Source organism: Hyperolius riggenbachi, chromosome 5, assembly GCF_040937935.1.
Source record: "Hyperolius riggenbachi isolate aHypRig1 chromosome 5, aHypRig1.pri, whole genome shotgun sequence".
In the NCBI taxonomy this organism is placed as follows: Eukaryota; Metazoa; Chordata; class Amphibia; order Anura; family Hyperoliidae; genus Hyperolius; species Hyperolius riggenbachi.
Window position 1 is genome coordinate 361,578,252 of NC_090650.1, and position 23,213 is coordinate 361,601,464.

The 23,213-nt window shown below is 44.1% G+C and overlaps 1 protein-coding gene and 1 long non-coding RNA gene across 2 annotated transcripts in view; both read left to right on the top strand.

Annotated features, from left to right (window-relative positions):
• Positions 1–23,213, top strand: part of KCNB2 (potassium voltage-gated channel subfamily B member 2) — a 396,347-nt gene that overhangs the window by 146,557 nt on the left and 226,577 nt on the right. The window lies entirely within an intron of this gene.
• The window catches only part of LOC137518978 (uncharacterized), a 102,803-nt gene that overhangs the window by 4,095 nt on the left and 75,495 nt on the right, over positions 1–23,213 (top strand). The gene's annotated exons all lie outside the window — the stretch shown is intronic.

The window sequence follows — 23,213 nt, forward strand, 5'->3', positions numbered from 1 at the left end:
ATACATTAAGTATTACCTGGGCCCCATCTACTCCAGGGCCCCATTGGCAATTGCTATGCCCCTGGATCAGATGTTTTTGTGGCTACACTTGTTATGGGAGTGAAGATTGTGATCACCACGCTTGTTTTATTCTGGGAGGTCGATGACTTTCAGGTTTGGAAACTCAGGTACCGGTAAGAAAAGGAGACAAAAGGAGCACCAGGAGTGCCAATAGTGTAGTATTTCTGGGAAAGGTAAAGAAATGACAACTACTCACAAACATGGCTTGCTATAGGCGACCACAATTTTGGGTATGTGGAGAAGGACCGTCTCCACTCGGTTATGATGTCTCAGTTGGGTCAATGTGGGTCGCGCTTCAGAAAAAATAAAGGACCACTGGTTGTAGTCACAGAGGTAACCCCTGGGACGGGGGAAGAGGAAATGCAAGATGGGAGGAAGGTGCCCCAATTGCGATTCAGTGTGTAGTGAGTGGAGGTAAGTAATAGGAACAGTCTTACCCCATGATAAGAGAGGCACAGACTAACCAGCAAGCTCATGGTGACCCAGAACTCATTGGGGTGTGTAAGGGACTACAATGGTCCTAAAATGATGATAAGAGGTCACATTTTTTATTGTTAGACACCAATAAAAAGACAATGTGTTTCATGGGACCTTTTTTAGATCGGAGGCCCAACCAAAATCTTGCTATCGGACCCCATAATTTTAATCTTCACCCTTGTGTAGTCTGCCTTGGTCTGGACACTATGTTCCAGGCTTAATCTGGCCAAACAATGACTAGGAACAAAGCAGTTTTTTGTCCATCAGATCTTTGTTGCCTCTAATCCCCACTGCCTCTCACCACTTACATTCCTCCAGGGGGGTTTCTGAGACCTTCGTCCTCTCTTCATGTGTCTCTTTGTGCATGCATCATCACGTTTGGTATGCCCCAAGGCCCTGTGGGCACCTCCACTGACAGGCTGCACACAAGTGGAAGTTGTGAGTTCAGCATCTGGTAGGCAGGAGGTGCGTTCACGAGGTGGCATCAACACTTGCATAAAGATTTATCTATAGGGAGGATTACAGTAAAGTCAGATTTGTTGGCTAAAAATCAACCCCTCCTTGCATTTGTGATTTGCCAATAAGCATCCTACTTACTTGTCAACAGGCTGCTTCAGGCTGGATTCCGGGGATCCCCTCCGTTGCAGATGTTGACTTCGCCAGGTTGGCATCTACTGCAACTGCACGAACGTGCGGCCGTGACACTCGCGATCTCACTCATGTGGTCTGGAGCGTTCTGCGCAGGCACAGAAGCACTGTGCCTGCGCAGAACACTCCAAGCCACGTGAGTGCGATCACAAGCGAGGCTGCCACGTGCTTGCACAGGCGCAGTAGATGTCAACCTGGCGAGGTCGGCATCTGCAACAGACGGGATCCCGGGACACTGGAGTTGCAGTAAGGGACAAGCTGCCAGGGGCTGGAGGAAGCAACAGGTAAATAGATCTTGTTTTTCTTTTTTAGCTTGGAACCTGTCCTTTAAAGAGAGACTGAAGTCTCTCAAAATACAGGTTTTTATTTAAAAAATCTCTTTAATGAGAATCTGAAGCCACATTAAAAATGGCTTTTTAGCTTATATTCAGCAGGGGCATATTTGCCCTTGCTAAAACGCCGCTATCCCGCGGCATAACGAGGGGTCTTTAACCCCCAAATCCCCCTGCAATATCCACAACTTTCTTTTTCGTGGATTTTGCTGCCCATATGCGCTTCCGTGTGAGGCAGGGCTATGAGCTGCAGCCCTGCCTCACACTCGTCTGTCAGCGGCAGATCTCTGCCTCTCCCCCACCCCTCTCAGCGAAGGAAGACTGAGAGGGGTGGGCGAGAGGCGGAGATTCGCCGCTGATAGACGCGTGTGGGACAGGGCTGCAGCTCATATCCCTGCCTCACACGGAAGCGCTCCCCGGGAACCACGGGGATTTGGGGGAAAAGACCCCTCGTTATGCCAAGGGATAGCGGCGTTTTAGCAAGGGCAAACATGCCCCTGCTGAATATAAGCTAAAAAGCCATTTTTAATCTGCCTTCAGATTCTCTTTAATATCAATGCCCTAACTGAAACGCCGCATACCTGCGGCTGCACACTAAATCACCCCAAACTCCCCGGGGCACATTGCAGGGAGCGCTTCCGTGAAGAAGCAGAGCTTTGGGTTGTAGCTCTGCCTCTACATGGGTCCATCTGCCCGGATCGCCGCTCCTATCCGCCCCTCTCAGTCTTCTTTCACTGAGAGGGGCGGGGGAGAGGTGGAGATATGTGCGGATTGACACGCATGGAGGCAGAGATACAGCCCAAAGCTCTGCCTCCCGGGCAGCAAAATCCACGACCAAGAAAGTCGTGGATTTTTGCTGGGGAGTTTGGGGTGATTTAGTTAGTGTTCAACTACGGGGATGCGGCATTTCAGTTAGGGCATTGATGTTAAAGAATTTTTTAAAATAAAAACCTGTATTTTGAGAGACTTCAGAGTCTCTTTAAGGCCCTGTTGTCACGATGCAACACGGGAGGCTATGTTTCATAAAAATGAATGGTATCTGCCTTGTTCTCTTGCAGCACTGCACTGCAGACAAAAAGTCATGCAGCTGTGTGCAAGCCATCAGTGAGAACACCAGATAGGGTAGTCTATTCACTTCTGATGTCCTTGCGTATCGCATACACATTGCTGAAATGTGCACATAAATGCATGTAGTGGGTATCAGTCTCATTTAGCATCCAAACCTTTCCATGTGAAGAAATTCAGTCATTCCCCAAATACAGGAATAAGCTAATTAATAGTAATGGGGAAAGTACTCTACTCTCCTTAGTTTTAGCATGAATAAGTAAAAATGTTGTCTCGTGCAATGTACGGCTGTCTCCCTTGTACGTCTGCCAGCTATGCACTTTACTATGTTTGGAAAGAGTTAAGCTGTTCTGGTAACTTGCTATGTAATTTGTTGCCTATACATTTTTTACTACTAGTCTTTGTAGCTCAAATTGCTTTTTATATTTTGTTCTAAATTGCTTCTTTTCTTTGTGTTCCCAGCAATCATATTCCCTTAGCTAAAACTGTGACAAGCAATTACTTTACTAAAATCGTTTCTATACTATTTGCTTCAATAATTACATGTTGGCAAGGTTGTTGCTGTTTATTGAGCTTTTCTATGTGTGGGGTGGAATTGGAAAAAAAAGTTTTTAACTAAAAAAAAAGAAAAAATGCTTCATTGCAGAAAGAATTTATATGGTACAGCAAAGTCTAGTTAATGAATGTATATGAAAATGCAGTGAAGTTTCATTTTCGAAACATTTTATTAGGTGGGCCATGCATATTACAATAGAGTTATAACTTCACAGTATTACTTGACAACAATGCTTCAATTTCATAAGGTGTATTACCGGTACTAACTAGAGGTAGGATGAAAGTGGAATTAGCCCTCTTCAATTTAAACCTTAACCTGATTATAGAACTACATAGACATGACGTGACGTGCATATATTATACAGGCAGAAAAAATAGCAATTTCTAGGCACTCAAATGATTCAAAAACGCCAACATTTGAAGAAATTCGTCAGTAAGTTAACACTAATTTTGAATAAGACTAGGTACACACTTGTCTGTAGCAGATCGGATCCGTTTCAAAACGGATCCGATTTGGTAAAAAAAAAATTCCCTCAGTTTTTCCTGTTTTTAATGTAATTGCAGTATACGTTTCCAGTCCGTGGAAACGTATGCCCAGCCTGTGGGTGAGGAGAGGGCCCCCATACTGGAGGGGAAAGCAACAAGGACGGGGGTCAGCGGGCGGTGGGGAGGGGGTCGCCCCCCCCTCACCTGGATCCACCGTCCCCGCTCCTCCTCCATCTACTTGCGCAAAAGTTGTTAACATCAGGCAGCGAGTGGGGAAGCCTTTTTTCTTTGCGTTCCACCACTCGCCGCTTGACTGCCTGCAATGCTGTATACTTCGGAGGACGGCATTGCAGGAAGTGACGTGGCGAGCGGTAGAAGTAAAGAAGGTAACCTTCCCCGCTCGCTGCCTACATTACATTTTAACAACTTTTGGGCAAATAGCTGGAGGGGGAGCGGGGACAGAGGACCCAAGTGAGGATGGGGGGCAATCTCCCTATCCCCGCCGACCCCCCCCGTCCTAGCGGCCCCCTCCTCACCCACAGGCTGGGCATACGTTTCCACGGACTGGGAACGTATGCTGCAATTACATTAAAAACAGGAAAAACTGAGGGGATTTTTTTCAAATCAATTTGTTTTGAGTGAACAAGGCAGCTATTTTTGACATTGGTATGCGTCGCTCCGTTTTTGGTCAGGGAGAAAAAAAGGAGTAATGGATACGTTTTTAAAACAAGTGTGAACCTACTCTAATGGTGGCCATGCATTGTACAATTTTTCCATCCAATCTTACCATTTCTATGTAGTATAAGGGTTAATTAAGTGAATATACTGAAAGGATAATTTAGGCAGTTCCCTTATATTACATAGAAATGGTAAGATTGGATGAAAAAATTGTACCATGTATGGCCACCATAAGTGTGCATGTTTGCCGACCTCAATACAGCAGAGTCCCCAGAATCTGGCACTGGTGGGGATCGCCTGATGCCGGATACATGTGCTTGCCGGTTGCTCAAGCAACGAAAAAGGCACAGACCTCCCCCCACAAATACTCACTGAACCTCCAGCAGTGTCTTGTACACTTTTTAAAGCTCCTAGCAGCTTCCTCCATGTATGCAATCTGGCGTGTCACCTGACCCTCATTGTGTCAGGCGACGTGCAGGTTTCCAAGCACGACACCGGAAAGCCACTAGGAGCAGCAGAAAGTCTACAAGACATCACTGGAGGCTCGGTAAGTATTTTATTACATCTAAACCTGCCTAAAACCACCCAAAAACAGTCCCGGACATCCCTCAGGCATGCCGGTTAGTTGAGGCTGCTGCTTGTCTGAGTTCCAGATAACGGGGACTTTGCTGTAGTAATTCAGACACATTTTACAAAATATGGGAATTATGGGAATAAAAATGATGCTTACAACTTGACATGATAATTATCGTTATTGAAATCTGAAGTCGAGGCAAGAAAATTGGGATATTGTTTCTGGAAAGCATGCACAGAAATGTCAATGAAGCAATCTCTAGTAAGTTTAGTGGTGCTCAGGCGTGTAACTATGAATCAGCAAATATTTGATGTGGCACTACTTCTACTTATAACTGTTCCTACCCCTGTGGTGACTGCAACAGCATGGTGGTCTATACACCAAGGATCATACCACAAGTGGTGTCGGCAGGATTACCTTCCCCTTCTCCAAATAATAAGCCCCCACCGATATAATAGTATGGCCACTACGACTCCACTACCACAATGGTCTCAATTCAATAAGCTTATCTCCTGTCTTTAATAACGATTCTGAGTTGTTTTTGCTGTTATCACCATGGTGATCAGTCATTTAGTATTCCCTAAGCAATTTGCCTCATGCAATTCTTAAATGAGGTATTTTGTCCTTAAGTTAAGGTTTAATTCCTAAAGTTATGGTTTTAATCATTAAGTTAATGACTGAATCCTAAACTCAAAGACAGGATGTTAATTCACAGAGAGGAATGCAATGGAATTTTCACCTGGTCTCAGCTGTCATTAAGTGGAGTGTTACTAGAGACTGCAATGTAAAGTGAGCTTTCTGCTTTATTTTGTAGTATTTAATGCAGAAGGGGACTCTGTAAGAGAGAAATTCTCCTTTTTAGTGTACTGTTTTTTGTTGTTTTTTTTATATGTCTTTGTCATGTATGATGTTTTTTTGATAATTTGTTATATTTTTAAATAAAGCTATGATTTTAACTACCATTGGATGACCTATCTTCGGCATTCTCCCTTGGTCTTCAAAATGGTACATTGATAAATACCCACTTAGCCATATTTAATCATACAGAGGTGATAACATAAGGACTGGAGTGATAAGACAACACTCTCACTGTGAAAACTTATCACTACATGTTAATAGGGCATGCTTGTTTAGTGAATTAACACTTAAAACACCAATCAATGGGTGGAGATAAGTTTTCACTTGCCTTATTATCACTAGCATGATCTTATGCTAAGTACACACTATGAGATTTTCTGGCCGATTTACTGTTGGATCGATTATTTCCAACTTGTCTGATCTGCTTTCCGATCTATTTCCGTTCAGTTATATAGGAAATTGTGCAGAAAATGATCGGACATGTTGGAAATAATCTTTCTGACAGTAAATCGGCCAGAAAATCTCATAGGGCTCGATTCACAAAGCGGTGATAACTCAGTTATCACGCCTAAAAGACTTTAGGCGTGATAACCTTTGCACTAGCAAAACGGAAGATTCGCGCGAGTTTCTTCTTATCATGCCTAAACTGAGTTTAGGCGTGATAAAGGGGTTTTCACTCGCGTGCAAACACTTTGCACCGCTTTGTGAATCAGGCCCTTAGTGTGTACCCAGCATAAGTGAAGTGTGTTTTATTTATTTTTGATGGCTTTAAGTAAAGTGATTTTGAAAGCTTGCATTTACCATACACCTGGCATAAGTGTGGACAGCCCAGATTAGGTTACACGTAGTGACAATGGCATGCTAATATGCATAATTCAATCTTATCTGTAGAAGTCGACCTTCATCTCGACCTGGGCGTCCCTAGTGGTCCCTAATGTGATGAGTGGCTTTATTTACTGACAGGGAAGCTGTGGAGATTCACTTTTTTTTTCAACTATACTTTTACCTGATTTCATCAGCAACTGCTTAGCATTCTGACATGCAGTTTTTACAGAAAAACAACCCTCCGTGGGTGTATTGATTTCATTATGATACATTTCTATTGCCCGGGTTAGTGACAGATTTGCTTTAAACCCAGAAAATGCCCAGGAAACCTAATCTGGTTTTGTTTCAGTCGTGCCTTGATTGTTGTTCTTCTGTAATGCTAAATCCAGCGTGTATTTTACTTTTTTCCGCTTTCTTTTGTATTTGATCTGGACAGCTGACATCTGGCGTTTCCTCCTTGCGATGTTGGTAAATAGCAGGCCACGGTTAGCTGCATTATAATCCAGCTTCTCTCCAGGGCTTTGAAATTGCCTTGTGTGTTTTGCACCTCTGCGGAGAGAGAATGCCTCATGATTCCCGACACATCCCATCTAAAAGACACAAGCTCCAGTCAGCACTATTACATCCTAATGTGCTAAAGTCAAGCTAATCCAATTGTATGCCAGGTATTGTAAATGTCTTGCAAATGAGCTAAATAGGTGCCAGATTATATTAATACAAGATTCCTGCGTGTGTGTCAAGGGTGCGCACAGGGAATGGCCAAAGAGGCCATCAACATTTGGCTGAATTAGTGCTTATTTCTCTATTAAGAGAAACGTATGCAAGGCTGGACTTTATGGGACTATTTATAATAGCGCACAGTGACTGCAAAGTGCATTATTTGTCATTTTAACATTGAAATAATGCTTTTCTCCTGGCAGAACTGTTCATATAGCAGCAATTTAAGAAAAGTAAGCAAGCCTGTCACTTACTGTGTCTGGCAATGTAATGTGGCAATGTATAGAGGTCATCCGATTTATTAAACGATTATTCTGCATTTATACTGCAATGAAATTTTGTGTAGCGTTTTACAGAGTAAAACAAGCAAATAAAGAGGAACTGTAGTGAAAAAAAAGTAATGAATAAAATTGCTTATTTTTTCACAATATTCAAATATAAATTATTTAGTCGGTGTTTTCTTATTGTAAAATCTTTCCACACCCCAATTTACATTCCGAAATTTATCAACGATGGTGACATCTTTAGCACTGCCAGATGGCTCTCTGTGGAATGTTTGTTTATCGAGAGTTCCAAAGCCAGTACAAAATGTACCTGGTCTCCCAGAATGCTCGGGAGGGAAGAGGGGCTAATTTTAGAAAGGATTGCAATCCTAAAAAAAACATACTGAAATTTTACTTGGTTTCACTTTTGCAGAAGATATTGAAAGGGATGCAGAACGGAAATGGTAAGCGTATCCGCTGTGTCCGTTTTGCATCCATTGTTGCAGGTGTCCGCCTGTCCACTTCTGCATCGATCACGTCTGCCTACATGTATCACCACTCACCTGTTCCGCTGCCGCCGTTCGGGCCATCTATTCAGCTCGGAGGCCAGCAGAAACACGGGGCTCTCAATAGGCTGCATCAGGCCAATTCTCCCTAGCAACAAGGAGAATTTTCATTGGTCTAACATGAACCTATGAGAATTATCCCTGTTGCTGAGCATTCGCATTGGTCTTTTGCAGCCCTTTGGAGATCCCCATGCTATTATCAGCAACCGGTTTGTGCAGGAAGGACCGAGCGGCGGCGATGGGCAGCGGGACACATGAGTATTACGTCACGGCGGCGATCGAAATGGGCGACGCAGATGTGGCGACTAGGCTAGTGAGAACGGACAGTGTCCATTCTCATAGGCGTTCATTGGACACATTTTCCCATCTGGTCCTGGAAAATCTGCCAAGTTGGAACTCTGCGTCCCGTCTCGCATTCCGAATTGAACGGATGCGTGTTTAATCAACAAGTGAAAGTGGATCCTATTTTTAACGCAGGATTTGCTTCCTGCGTTTAAGTGGAGCTTAAAAAACGTCCCGAAATCGGTATTTTTTTTAAGCAAATGTGAACTGGCCCTCAGTGTTTACTGTCTGGGGTGAGCTGCCTAGCAGAGCTCTCCAGCAGTCTATTCACATTTGTTGATAACAATCAGACAGTTTGGTCTGCCTAAACAAATACAGAACACTACAGTAACTATATGTGCAATAAAGACTTTTCCTTGTGTGCTGTGCAAGATTTCAGGTCCTCTTTAAATGATCTATCTGCATGGAGACTGACAATAAATGTATTGCTGGGTGGCTCAAGCCCTGTTTCACATTATGGTACCTAAATGTAAGCAGCAGTATTCAGTTACAAATGATGAGCATACTGAAAAATTCATTTTAGGTTAATGTTGATGACTTTATGAGTTAATTCAATCCTGCCCTTTTTAATATGCACCTATTAACCCTGGTTGACATTGTAAATATCAGTGGGGATAACTCCAAGCCACAAATGGCTTCAGTTTAGCATAGTGGGTAGTTAAATTGCAAATGAAGAATACAGTAAAGGTGAAAAATTACAGTTGTCTTAAAGAAAAATTACACTTTTACTGAGAAAAGCTCACTGCTTTGAGCATGGCTGGGAGCAGTAATTCACTGGAGTTTGTCTACATTGTAGCTGAACTCTGGCCTTTTTAACTAGCAGACTGGCTTGGCAGGTTAATTAGTGGGCTTAGTGTTATGCTGGGAATACACGGGTCGACACCAGCCGCGTCCCCGCCGCGTCCCCGCTCATCCGCGCTTGTGCGCGGATTGATTGCCGCTCGTCCCCGCCGGTGCTTCCTATATCAGCGCTCGATTCCCTGCCATTGTCCGCCAGCGGGGATCGAGCGGGCGGGAGTCGAGCGGCTTGGTCTGGCCAGCTGAATATTATCAGCTGGCCGGATCAGCTGGTCGATACACGGTACAGAAACGTACCATGTATCCCCAGCATTAGGAGTAAGTGGGGGGTGGTTGCCGTTAGGCATAAATGGGTTGTGGTTATAAGTGGAGGGTGATTGGTGTTAGGAGTAGGTAGGGGAGGTTAGTGTTAGGCATAAGTAGGGGGTGATTGGTGTTAGGAGTAGGTAGGGGAAGTTAGTGTTAGGCATAATCGGGGGTGGTTGGTGTTAGGAGTAGGTAGGGGAGGTTAGTGTTAGGCATAATCAGGGGTGGTTGGTGTTAGGAGTAGGTAGGGGAGGTTAATGTTAGGCATAATCAGGGGTGGTTGGTGTTAGGAGTAGGTAGGGGAGGTTAGTGTTAGGCATAAGTGTGTGTGTGTGTGTGTGTGTGTGTGTGTGTGTGTGTGTGTGTGTGTGTGTGAAGGGGGGGGGGGGTGTTAGGAGTAGGTAGGGGAGGTTAATGTTAGGCATAAGTGGGGGGTGGTTGGTGTTTGGAGTAGGTAGGGGTGGTTAGTGTTAGGCATAAGTAGGGGGTGATTGGTGTTAGGAGTAGGTAGGGGAGGTTAGTGTTAGGCATAATCGGGGGTGGTTGGTGTTAGGAGTAGGTAGGGGAGGTTAGTGTTAGGCATAAATGTGTGTGTGTGGGGGGGGGTGATTGGTGTTAGGAGTAGGTAGGGGAGGTTAGTGTTAGGCATAAGTGTGTGTGGGGGGGTGTTAGGAGTAGGTAGGGGAGGTTAGTGTTACTGATACTCCGCCATTATCGAGTCAGTCCTTTGCTCGTCCATCTTGGTTGGGTGCTCTAGCTCTTCTGCCAGCGATAGATACAAAATCCAGAGGGTCATCAGCTCAGCAGAGAGAATTATCAGAAAACCTCTTCCCCTCTAGACCTCATCTACAACAACAGGGTGCACGCTAGAGCAACGAAAATTGTTGGCGAATGCTCCCACCCAGGTCATAGCTTGTTCAGACAGTTGGTGTTAGAAATAGGTGGGAGGTTAGTGTTAGGCATAGGTAAGGGAGGGCTGGTGTTAGTATGTAGTGACGCGTGCGGACATTAACGTGCCCGCTCGCCCGTCCTTCATAAATGGCTGGACGCGGGGATTCCTCTTTGCCACGCCTCCCTTCGTAAAAGCCGGTAGACCCGGCGAAACATGTCAGGGCTGCTGGCGTGCTGTTAGCACGGTCCCTGCCTCGAGACCTCCCGTCCGCATGCCCTCCATCCACGCTCTTTGCCTGGTTACTCTTCAGCCCCCGGGTGTCCATTGGACTGACTACAGCCAGCCTGCGGCTTTCAAGTCGGGCAGAGTTCTGCATTTCAACAGACTGCATGAGCTATCCATACAGCTACACCCAGCAGCATAGATGCATGGACTCACTGCCATTGGATCTTTTGACACTCCCCAAGCTGTGAGCTCCAGTCAAGGGGTCGTGATACCTGCAAACTGATCAGCCAGGAGCTAACTGGACTCCATCTAAGCTGCATCTGGAGTGGGTACAGTATGTCCTTATCCTGTGCCCATACGCATATGTGCCTTTCTGCTACTTCCTTTATTGATCTGGGCTTCGCTTGCTAATTGCCTTAATTGGACTGTCTGCTTTTGTGTGCTGCTGCATTTGGATCCTTTCCTGCATCTTTGGAACATTGTCAGTTCACTGTTTGGTATACCCGTTGGGAGGACGCTTTGTTTAAGGAACTTCCCCAGGCCTATGTTTTGCAAGTATCTGGGATCCCTGATCACACTAGGTGATCCTAGGTAGTGGTATGTCTGTTGGATGCATGCGGGGTGAGGCTCTATGGAAGTTTGTACCGGTGCTTTCTTTTAAAGTTTGTTTAAAATGACATTAATAAATTTTGTATTTTTTCATTTAATCTAGTCAGTGTTGATTTATGACTTATGCTCCCCACACCCCCCTTTTTCCTTTACTTTTACGTTCTGGTGTTAGGAGTAGGTAGGGGAGGTTAGTGTTAGACATAGATAGGGGAGGTTGGTGTTAGGAGTAGGTGGGAGGTTAGTGTTAGGCATAGATAAGGGAGGGTTGGTGTTAGGAGTAGGTAGGGGAGGTTAGTGTTAGGCATAGATAGGGGAGGGTTGGTGTTAGGAGTAGGTAAGGGAGGTCAGTGTTAGGCATAAATAGTGGAGGTTGGTGTTAGGAGTAGGTGGGAAGTTAATATTAGGCATAGATAGGGGAGGGTTGGTGTTAGTAGTAGGTAGGGGAGGACAGTGTTAGGCATAGATAGGGGAGGGTTGGTGTTAGGAGTAGGTAGGGGAGGTTAATGTTAGGCATAGATAGGGGTGGGTTGGTGTTAGGAGTAGGTAGGGAATTTTAGTGTTAGGCATAGATAGGGGAGGGTTGGTGTTAGGAGTAGGTAGGGGGAAGGTAGTGTTAGGCAATGATAGGGGAGGGTTGGTGTTAGGAGTAGGTAGGGGAGGTCAGTGTTAGGCATAGATAGGGGTGGGTTGGTGTTAGGAGTAGGTGGGGAAGGTTAGTGTTAGGCATAGATAGGGGTGGGTTGGTGTTAGGAGTAGGTGGGGAAGGTTAGTGTTAGGCATAGATAGGGGAGGGTTGGTGTTAGGAGTAGGTGGGAGGTTAGTGTTAGGCATAGATAGGGGTGGGTTGGTGTTAGGAGTAGGTGGGGAAGGTTAGTGTTAGGCATAGATAGGGGAGGGTTGGTGTTAGGTGTAGGTAGGGGAGGTCAGTGTTAGGCATAGATAGTGGAGGTTGGCGTTAGGAGTAGGTGGGAAGTTAGTATTAGGCATAAATAGGGGAGGGTTGGTGTTAGGAGTAGGTAGGGGAGGTTAATGTTAGGGATAGATAGGGGAGGGTTGGTGTTATTAGTAGGTGGGAGGTTAGTGTTAGGCATAGATAGGGGAGTATTGGTGTTAGTAGTAGGGAATAGTAGAATACGGTAGTATGGCGACAAAATCAGATTTACAAGGTAGACACAGGCACAATGAAAAAGCTAGTTAAGTGGAAATAATATACAGAGGGGCATATTCGACTACTTTATTGACAGAGGGTTTGCTGCAGATAATAATTGAGTGCATTCCCTGTTGCATTACTGCTATGCTATGTTCTCAGTTCCCCTCTGTCCCTCTGTGGAATGCATAATGTGTAGCAGGCGGCATGACTGAGGGTGTGTAAGGGGCGTGTCTTTAAGATTCTGCATCCCAAAATTTTGGAGGTATGCTATTTGTGATGTAATCTACAGCCCAGTGTCCCATTTAATAAATAGCAACCTGCTGTAAAGAGAGGTGATAACTGCATGGTCGATGTAAATTAAAAGCCAGTAAAGTATGGAATATGTTATTTATGTAGGTGACACTGTGGGTAATATCATTAGCGCGTTACAGCTTAGGGACAATGACAGCCTATAACAGCAGTGCTGTTTGTGTCTGCAAGACTGAGAGAAGGCCAGTTAGTTATTGGCAGGTGTTTGTCATTACGCATGAAATTGGTCCTCGGCCGCTATTATTGTTGCTATATATTGTGAGAAATAATGGCAGTTCTTGTAGCCATGGTAAACACATCACAGAAGGACAGTCTTCCTTGGGCCGCCTTTTCAGCTGGGATTCTCTACATAAACTGCGCTCAATCAGCCTTTGCTTTTTCTGCACGACACTTGGCCGAAGCACAAGACAAGGTACATTGCATTTTAATAAGACAGTCAAATTGGAATTATGTATACAAATAAAACCTATTTTCATTCAGCACAGAAAGTGTATAAATATACGAGAGGGTGATTAAACTATTCCACTGCCCTAAAATTCAGTATTTTCCTTTTAACCACTTCAGGACCACAGGCTTATACCCCTCTAGTGACCAGGACCTTGTTCACAATAGAGGGCTGTGCAGCTTTGTCAGTGTGCTGCACAGCCCTACAATGAATTTAAGCTCCTTTTCTTGTCCTTAATAGGACACTCTGTAGGAGGTCTCTGATCCCTCCTTCCTCCTTCTCCCTCCCTCCCCCCTGTGCCATCCTAAATTGCTATAGGACAGTGATCGGCACTCATCCCAGCCTCTCATAGGCTGATGCCTATGAGAGGCCACGCATTACGAGCTGCTCTGAGGGACAGCTGAGTGTCCCCTGTACAGCGCCGCAGGAGATCGCAGTGCTGTACAAATGTAAACTAAGGGGATTTCTTTCCCCTTTCGGCTCTGAACAGTCTGCTAGCCGCGATTGTGGCTAGCAGGCTGATCTCGGAGCAGACTCCGTGAACCGGCAGGGAACAATAGCGCATGCGCGCGAGCATTCCCTGGTAAACTGCAGCTCCAGGACTTGACACCAATCTGTGTGTAAAAATGTTTATTTTCATTGCAGAGATCAGTACAGACTTGCTTATTTCTGGCTAATTGGTAAATGTCATATTTGTCGTTAAGTATCTCTCTGCTTGTGTCTTCACTCTACCCCCTCCTTTTCTATTGAAGTGACGCAGCTGTTGCCGGGGTGATGTGTCTATTTAGCAGAGGCAAGGAGGGGGGAGCAGCATCAAGACACAGGCAGAGAGTTTCTTCAGGCCAACAATTATTACATTTGCTGATCGATCAGCCACAGAATTGCACTGTTAATGGTTACCATTAGGTAAGGGGGATTATGCTGGTGGAGGTTAAGGTCTGACATCAGCATGGGGGGTTATTTTTTGTTAAGATTAGGTGCCAGAATGGAAGTTTTTGCCAAAGAGGGTTGAGTAAGGTTAGAAGTCAGGAAGAAAGTTTTTGTTAATGGGAGAATAAAAATAAGGGTCAATCAAGCATCAAAAGAGTTTTTTGCCAATGGCAGAAGTTATAGTTAGGAGTCAGAAGTGGGGATTTGTTAAGGGGGAAGAGGGGCTTTGTTAGGACAAAATTGGGGGTAAATATTGTTAAAAATAGTTTTGCAGATCCAATCTACTATAGCCAGAACACAGCACCACAGCCCAACATACACCTACACTGGGAAACCTATACTCTCTCTGTGTACATCTCAGCAGTTCAGGAGAAAAGACATTTCCTTTGGAAAAGTCGGTCAAGCAATCCCTCTGGCAAACATGCAGATGGCATTAGATTAGGCATTTTTATACAGCTGAAGACAGCTTTTACTGTCTGGTTACTCCCACTGTGGCTGGCAGATTTACTCTTTCTTGCCAGCACTGCAGCTTAGGAGATTTTTATAATTAGGAGGCTGTGTGGGTGATAACGGAGGAGTGAGAAGTGACAGCTTTCTATCCAGTAAAACTGCACTGTTATGTCAACAGAAAATACAACTGCAGCTCAGCCAGCAAGGTATTTTAGACATATTAACTGTATTGTAAAAGTATGTACAGATCAGTGCACAAAAAATTGCATTTATAATAAATGCAAATTTACAATTATTTAGATTTGAGAAAAGCGAGGCGAAATTAGGGGTTCATGGCTTGCTAAATACAAGAAGATTATTCCATCCTAATTACATGCATGTTTTTTTATATGCATTCAATAGGACCTTAAAGGGAACCCAGCACCATTTTTAGTACCAAGGGTATCTCAAAAGCACATTAAAAATGTATGCTAACAATGTGGCTCATTAATAAAAAAAAATTTATTTTACCTCTCCTCATTACATTTAAAAGTTTAGCAAAGGCTTTTATTACCCTACTTCTGCAGATGGCAAGGCCCGACTGACCCCAGAAATTTCAGGCACATAAGAACTGATGGAATTATTTTATTGCATACATCAGCAGAGAGCAAACAAAAGCTTTCATCAGCAGGGGGGAACAATACACCGTGCTTTAAAAAGTTTAAAGAGCTCACACATGCTATCTTCACACCTGCCCCTGGATAAATAAGTGCAGTTAGAAGGGGGGGGGGAGCATGGCAACTCCTATACCTATTAGAAACCAAGAGAAACTGCAGGAAAATAAATTGTGCTTGGTTCCCTTTGACATTTTAAGGTGTATACATCCTCAGTGGCTGGCTGCTGCCTGCTAACACCCAGTAATGCTTAATACTCTTCCCATTCATACACTCATGACTAAAGGGGTGGAGTGATTACTCTGTCATCTAAAGCCACACCTCCCTGCTGACTCTTAGCCTATCATGAGGCATAAACTGAGATCAGCTAGAACGTGGATAGGCTGCTGGAGTTTGCTGAGGTAGCAGCACATATTTTCCTTTTTTATATTTCACAAACTACAAAATGTTTTTGTACATAATTAATTTAAAATAACAAAGTTAGGCTTCAAACTAAATCTGTTCCTTTGGAGATATTTACAGCAAATTATTTTTATTGGAGTGTTTAAAGCAACATTAGAGTTAACTTTTCAAACATTATCAGCCTCATCAAAAACTTAGCTGATATATTTCTTGACTAGGCAATCAGGAAATAATTAATCGTCTGTCTTCCAACTACAGCCTGTTTGATATTAATACAGATTTGAAGATTTGCAGCTCTGGATCTTGCCAAGCTGAGCGTAATCAGCAGGGAGTGCACCAGAGGAATAAGAAAGATCAAAGATGACAAAAGCGTTCCTTAAAATACATACATTCATTAACAAACGGTCAAAGGAGCTTTCCATGGAATATTCTGTCTTATGTAGCTTGTGTGTTGTATAATTGAGGTACATATTGGCTGGGCTGAATAGCAGAGCATGAAGCTTTAGTTTCTGAGAAATTAGCAAGCCCATTCACTACTCATGGTCTTATAGACAGTGGCGGATCTGCAGAGCCATGGCACGCTTATAATAGTCTTAAAAAGTATATATGAAAGAGCAAAGTAGGCAGTGATGTAGAAACGGGACGCAGAGGTTGTGAGTGCACCAGGACCCTTGTACCAAAGTGGGCCACTAGGGGCAGACATTTGATAAATTCGCCATTTAAAAAGGGAGTAGGAGAATATCGGTAAATTTACTGGTATTCTATAACTTTATTCATATAGTAAAATATCAGTAATATTTACTGGTATTTGACTATGAACTAACCTCTCCCCACTCTCAAACAGTATGCCCTAACCCCTGGTGGTGCCTATCCTTAACAATCCTCCTCCCTGGTGTTGCCTGCCCATACCCCCCCCCCCCCCCACCCCATGCCTAACCTTAAGAGGTGGGTACTTAATCTTAACCCCCTTCCCCCAGTGGGCAACTGACACTAACTTTAAACCCCCAAAACACTGATATATATAATGCAACCTGGGCAGGTCCAAGCACTGTGGCCAAATGAACAGTATCAAAAACAACCAGAGACCTTAATCCTCCCTCCCCCCCCCCCCCCCCCGCCGCATCTTGGGGTGTCCTTGCATTCGCTATTTGTAGTCACAGCCTTGGCTCTGGCTATTAAAGCGGGCGCCCTTTTCAACAGGGCGCGTCTTGCACCATTTTTAACTGTTTTGCACTAGGAGCTCTCCTTCAACTGCTATGTTAGCGCATCTTTGGTGAAGTGCTGGTAATGATCACATCTATTTGTGCTTTGAATAGTGGTAATTATTAAACGGCCCGCCTTCTTAGACCTCTACGATACTTGAAGAGGCACAATGTAATCCTTGCTCTGAAGTCTGTGGCTCCTTGGCTGCGACACTGCACATTGGGATGTAGTTGATGCGGTACTTTAGCAGAGGCAGTTTATAGCTGCATCTTGTCTTTCCCATTAGGTTGCGCTGAACCTCCTTAGCATTCAGGAGTCATAGATGGGCACTTAGTACCGCTGGAACTAAGCGTGCGTTAGCTGCTTCCACGGCTGTTTTCCTATCAATCTATATTTTTTTCGGAAATGTAGAGCTTTAATTACTTAACATGTGAAAGCATCAATATATTGACAGCATCATTCATTTTTTATTTGTAGCAATGTCTCCAATATTTCACTTAGAAAGTTACACTTGCTTTAACTAAAGCCAAAGTCAATGTAAGGTTAATAGATGCCAGTGATGTTTCTTCATGCAAACACCTGATTTTACCACCTCTGAAGCCCCTAGGCTGAGTCCATTTCACGGAGCTTTCTGCCTAATAATTACAATGAAGTAAGTACCTAGAGGAGACTCTTTTGGAACGCGATGACAATGCTACACAGCCCGGAGTTAATGTACTGTAGTGCACTGAACAGCTTGCATTTTTTTGCTTTAAATTTTAATGAGAATTTTGATAAGTTGTTTCAAAGTAGCCTGGAGCTTCTTTAGAAAGTCTATTAATTTACTTACTTTAATATGAAAGAAAAAGCACAAAAAGAAAGATTTGAATAGTAGCCAAAATTTGACAACCAAGAACAATGCTTGGGAGCTACAGGGAGAAACATTTATTCAATCTTTAAAGGAAACCTGAAGAAATGTTTTTCTTAATAAGTTGTCAATAAAGGTATGTGCCTTTAAAGGGAACCTGAACCGAGCAAAAGTATTTAAAATAAACACATGATGTACCTGCAAATGAATATTACACACTTACCTTGCCCTCAGTTCCTCACAGAAGCTTACCATTTTCTTCTAAGAATGATATCTTCTAGTTCTGACAAAATTTTGTCAGAACTGAAGTATATCAGTTTCTGTCAGTTATATGTCAGTTGCTGTCTGTTATAACTAAAAGGACAACTGATGAGCAAGGTAATATTGATGTTTCCCTATGGCTCATGTGGGCAATATTACAGTTTAATAGTGTGCTGACCAGGAAACTGTTATGGGGTAATGGCCATTTTTAAAATGGAGGATGGAGAATTCCATCGATTGCAGTGGAGAAAGAGATTGAGGAGTAGATTACACGGGAGGTAAGTATGAAGTGTATGTTTATTTTGACGTGTAATTTTCAGTTCAGGTTTTCTTTAAAACGGAACTGAATATTAAGAAAAACCAAAGTGTTTTACTTACCTGGGGCTCCTGCCAGCCCCTTGCAGCCTTCCTGTCCCGCGCTGGTCCTCCACGATCCCCCATTCTTCTGTCGTCAGCTAGTTTCGTCTCCATCATGTTGTCGACTTGTAAGTCAACGGTAGCTGTGCCTGCGCGCCCTGAGCCACACATATATTTTTTCACATTCCAGCGCGCAATAGCATCCTGCGCTAATAGTGCAGGATGCTTTTGCGGGCGGGAATGCAAGGAAAGATACATGTGGCCCGGTGCATGCAGGGGCAGGTGCCGCGTCAACCAAACCGAAACTAGGTGGCGGCGGGAGAATGGAGGATCGTGGAGGAACAGTGCAGGACAGGAAGGCCGCAAGTGGCTGGCAGAAGCCCCAGGTAAGTGAAACACGCCTGTTTTTTTGTCGAAGATTCACAGATGGGAAGAATTTGTGCTCTTCTATCTGCTACTCCCCTTTGCCTGACATCTGCTTTCTTACTCCGCCTTGTCTCCACCCCCTCATGCGCGCCTGTCTTCCTCGTCTCTGCTCTGTTTACAGGGACCAAGCTGAAGCAGAGATGCGCACGGGCAATGCCCCGGAAATAGTTCCAGGCTCATGGCCATCTTGCTGTGAAATTGTAATAGATTGCGGAAAAGCCGCCGCGCGGACTGGCAGTGAGGCGGCTGGTTCTGCGTCCAGCTCGGCGGTTTGCACGCAGCAGCGTGCATCTGATGTGGCTGGGTCTGTTAGTGCACACAGATTGAGGAATAAGCGCGCGCGCGCTGAGAGGCAGAACCTTTATGGCAAACGAGGAGGGATCAGCTGACCAGGTTGATCAGCTGATCGCAGAGCAAGTGGCCATTGGCTGATCAGCAGTGGGTGGCGCCGGGGAGCGCCGCTCTATATATAGTTATTGCTGGTCAGTCTCAAGTAGTCTGCCGTTGCGAACACTTACGTGAAAGCACTCAGACCATAGTCAGATCCCACAGTGTATTAGAACCAGGAGCCAGATTACTTCTGTATTACTATTGAGTTATACTTCAGACTAGTTCCAGGGTGTTGAGACCACGGACCTCACACCCAAGACTAGGGAAACTGTGTTATCATTGTGTTATACTTCAGACTAGTTCCAGGGTGTTGAGACCACGGACCTCACACCCAAGACTAGGGAAACTGTGTTATCATTGTGTTATACTTCAGACAAGTTCCAGGGTGTTGAGACCATGGACCTCACACCCAAGACTAGGGAAACTGTGTTATCATTGTGTTATACTTCAGACTAGTTCCAGGGTGTTGAGACCACGGACCTCACACCCAAGACTAGGGATACTGTGCTACCATCGTATTATACTTCAGACTAGTTCCAGGGTGTTGAGACCACGGATCTCACACCCAAGACTAGGCATTGTTTGATATCTGTTATGACCTATTGCATTCCTGACTATCCCTCTGCTTTCTAATTCGGTAACTACTCATATCTGTCTACCTGTTGCCAACCCTGCCTGCCCCTGGTTATCGAATCAGCCTTCTGTCTCTGTACTTTATCTGCCCGTGTGTTTTCCGACCTGGCCTGCCCGACCTTGCAAGCTATACCTCTCCATTGAAAGATTAGTCTCCAGTCCTGCTAGTGACACCCACCTTCTAGGTGTCACTTAGCCACAGGGCCTTCCTGCTATTCAGCCTGGGGCTCCACCCCTTTGGAAGTCTCAGGCTGTTGGAAGGTCTTTGCACTTCCCAGAGGGAGGTGTTTCTCAAACTGCCTAGGACCACCTGCTCCTCGGGTGGTCCCACTCAAAGTCATTACTGTTGCACCAAACACTCACACTATATAGGTGTCCAGAGGTTAGTCATACTCGGATTATTGGTGATTCTGCAGATCATCCATAATCGGGTATATATCTGTATTACTGGTGATACTGCAGATCACCAATAATCAGATTCTCTCTGGGTGTTGACACCGATCGTTACAGAAATGTAATTTTTTAAAAAGGCAATAAATGCTGAAAGCGGTGGCGGGAAGCACTGAAAAGGGCCCCGATGAAGTCAATGATGAATTATGGTAATTTTTTTTTACTCAGATCTGAGAAGTTTTAGATTTCCTTTTAAAGAAATCTACCCTAGGCTATGGTCATCAGGGCATGGAGCAGGTATCTTTAAGTGAGCTTGTGTCCAGCTGTTTATGCAACGAGACTCAGGCCTTAGTTATAAATTGCACAGGAGGCCAAGAATTGCTCCAGAGGACAGGCACACAGGCACGGGGGGGGGGGGGGGAAAGGGGCAACATTACAATTGGGGCTACGCCGGTCGTCACAATATCGAACACTATTACCATTGCGCTCCCGATTCAGCACTTGCAACAAAAAAATTCCAGCAGGCCCAATCAATCCTTTTGACTGATTTCAGCTTGAATTTGATCGAGCCATTGCTCAGGCAGACATGTCGTGGCACCTGTTTTCCCACAATTCAATAAAATTAGACGGTCAATCAGCATACATAATCGACTGATGTACCTTTAGTGTCTTTATCAGTAGTGTAAAGTGTGCATATAGGGCTTTGTGCTGGAGCTGATGTAAACATTTGGGTCCCACTGTCTTCTCATATTGGTTTGTATAAACAAGACCAGTAGATCATTATTTTCTTTCACTTCTTGAAGTGTGTTTTGCAGCACCTGGAAGCTTTTGGTCCCTTTACCATCCTTTATGGGGATGGATGTGTCTGTCTGCCACTTACTGCATCAGCGGTTCCTCTACTTACTACTTTTGGGATAGATTGGGTTGCCATGGTAACAAAGTACTAAATTCCCTGTAGATGCACTTATCTTACAGGTGGCTTTGAATGCTGTAGCCATCGTTTCTTGTACCAAGCAGTCATGGGATGTAATTTAGTATTGCTATGTAAAGCAGCAAGAGCAGACAATCAGGAAATATCCAGTTTGCACATTTTCTATCAAGCAAGGGCTGCAAGCATGCTGACATCTGGGCCCATGTGACCTGCGATCTCACTTTGAGAGTTCCGAATGCATGAATTTGTGTGTATGAGGCTTGAGCAGTTGGTTTGGTTTCTCCCAGCTGCACTGTGGCGCCAGTGACACTGAAGCGAACAAAAACCTCATGATATAATGAATTGGTTGTATAATATGGGTAAATAATAAAACATTAGTAGCAAAGAAAAGTGTCATATTTTTATTTTCAGGTATATAGGTTTTTTTTGTAACCTTGCATCATTCTCTAATAATTGCAGTTTCCACAATACGCTCAGCATTCTAAGGGCCGGTTCACACAGACGTCTGCCGTCTGTATTTTTGGTCGTTTCAACGTCACGTTTTAACCGCTCGTAATAGGTTTCTATAGCGTTTATGTTAGTATCGTCTCTCAGCGGCTGTGCAAGTTTTTTTCAGCGTCGAGGTAGATGGCGTTCTTTCCAGAGTTGCCTGGCTGTTCTACTGACCACATATGCTATTGCTCCGTTGTTATTGCCTGATGAAGTGGAATCAAACCTGTGAAATGCGTTGCATATTTGGAGTTCATAAATAAAATATTTTGACTGTCTTTACTACAGTCGTTGTGTGTCTACTTGGAGGAGGTAAGTCCACCACTACCTCCTCTATTTACCAAGAATTTGGTTTTTAAGCTCATTTAGCTTCCTTTTATCCTTTTGGCGCCTTTGTTCTCCTGCATAACATTATTTTCACTTCAGATTCCCTTTAAATACTAACTCAGATAAGCAGATAAATACATGTAGTGGCAAATAAAGGAAAGGCTCTCCCATCCTGTGTACTCTGCTTATCCGTGACAGCTGCGACATACTTCAGCGATGAGCGCTAGCTCCTCTGTGACTTGTCTTGTGACAGCAAAGCCAATAGAGAAGCTCTAAATATGTCAAACATGCTTGAAAATAGAGCTAGAAGGACCCTAATTAATACTGGAGACATTACATAGCAATTAAAATTACAATATAGCTCACAGATGACAATTTTCCCAACTGATGACAAAATACTGTGCATGAAATGCTTTGACTATAAATTGTTAACTCTGAATGCCTATATACTTTTAAATATTTTGGATTTTGTGTTAGCGTCCTAGTTTAGGCTAGTTTAGGCTTGTGGGTTCTTTTTGCATATTGTGTGGCATATTTTCTACATTGCATATCAGTCATTTTTACATTATTTTATTACCTGACTGACTGGGTTTGCAATGGTGACTCAGATGAAGCATTGACTGAACCGCAGTCTGTTTTCTGTCCAAACTCCTCCCCGATATGAGCTATTCAGGGGGGAGCTTGGGGGGGAGAACAGCCAGTCTTTCACTCTGACCACAAAGCTGAAACAGGTAAATATTACACCAGCTCTCTGCAGAGGGAGGGGGAATGGGGTCCAGACCCCCCAACCTTCCCTGCAATCTTTGGGGTTGTGGGGGGCAATTCCCCTGGACATTGCCCATCTCCAAAACTGTGCATTAAAGAAGAAAGCAGAGGGAAGAGGTGGGTGGAGTCAGGGGACGACTGTGCTCTGAAGGAGCAAATCAAACTATGCTGGCAGCTCCATACTTTATGTGCAGATTTATTGGTCATGTGACTAACTCTTGCAAAGGCACTTTCTCTGTCGCAGCTGTATCAAAATTTTACCAATGGAAAAGACAGGAAGGTGAACTAGAGCTTTAAATCAGGGCCTGTAAATTTGTAGGCTGAAAAATATGTTGGCGTCTGGTTAGGAAAAATATGAAGTAATCCATAATATATAAAATATTTTTTTTAAGAGGACAGGTAATGGGTTCTTTTGGGGGACAGTTACAGTATGATTAAAGTCTATTCAGTTTATTTGTGCTGTACAGGCTGCTATATTTACAGAAAAAAAAAACAAGTATTAAAACATTAACAAAAACATTGCCACTAGATGGTTGACTAACTGCAGCTTAGAGTGTACCAGAGATCTAAACCTATCGA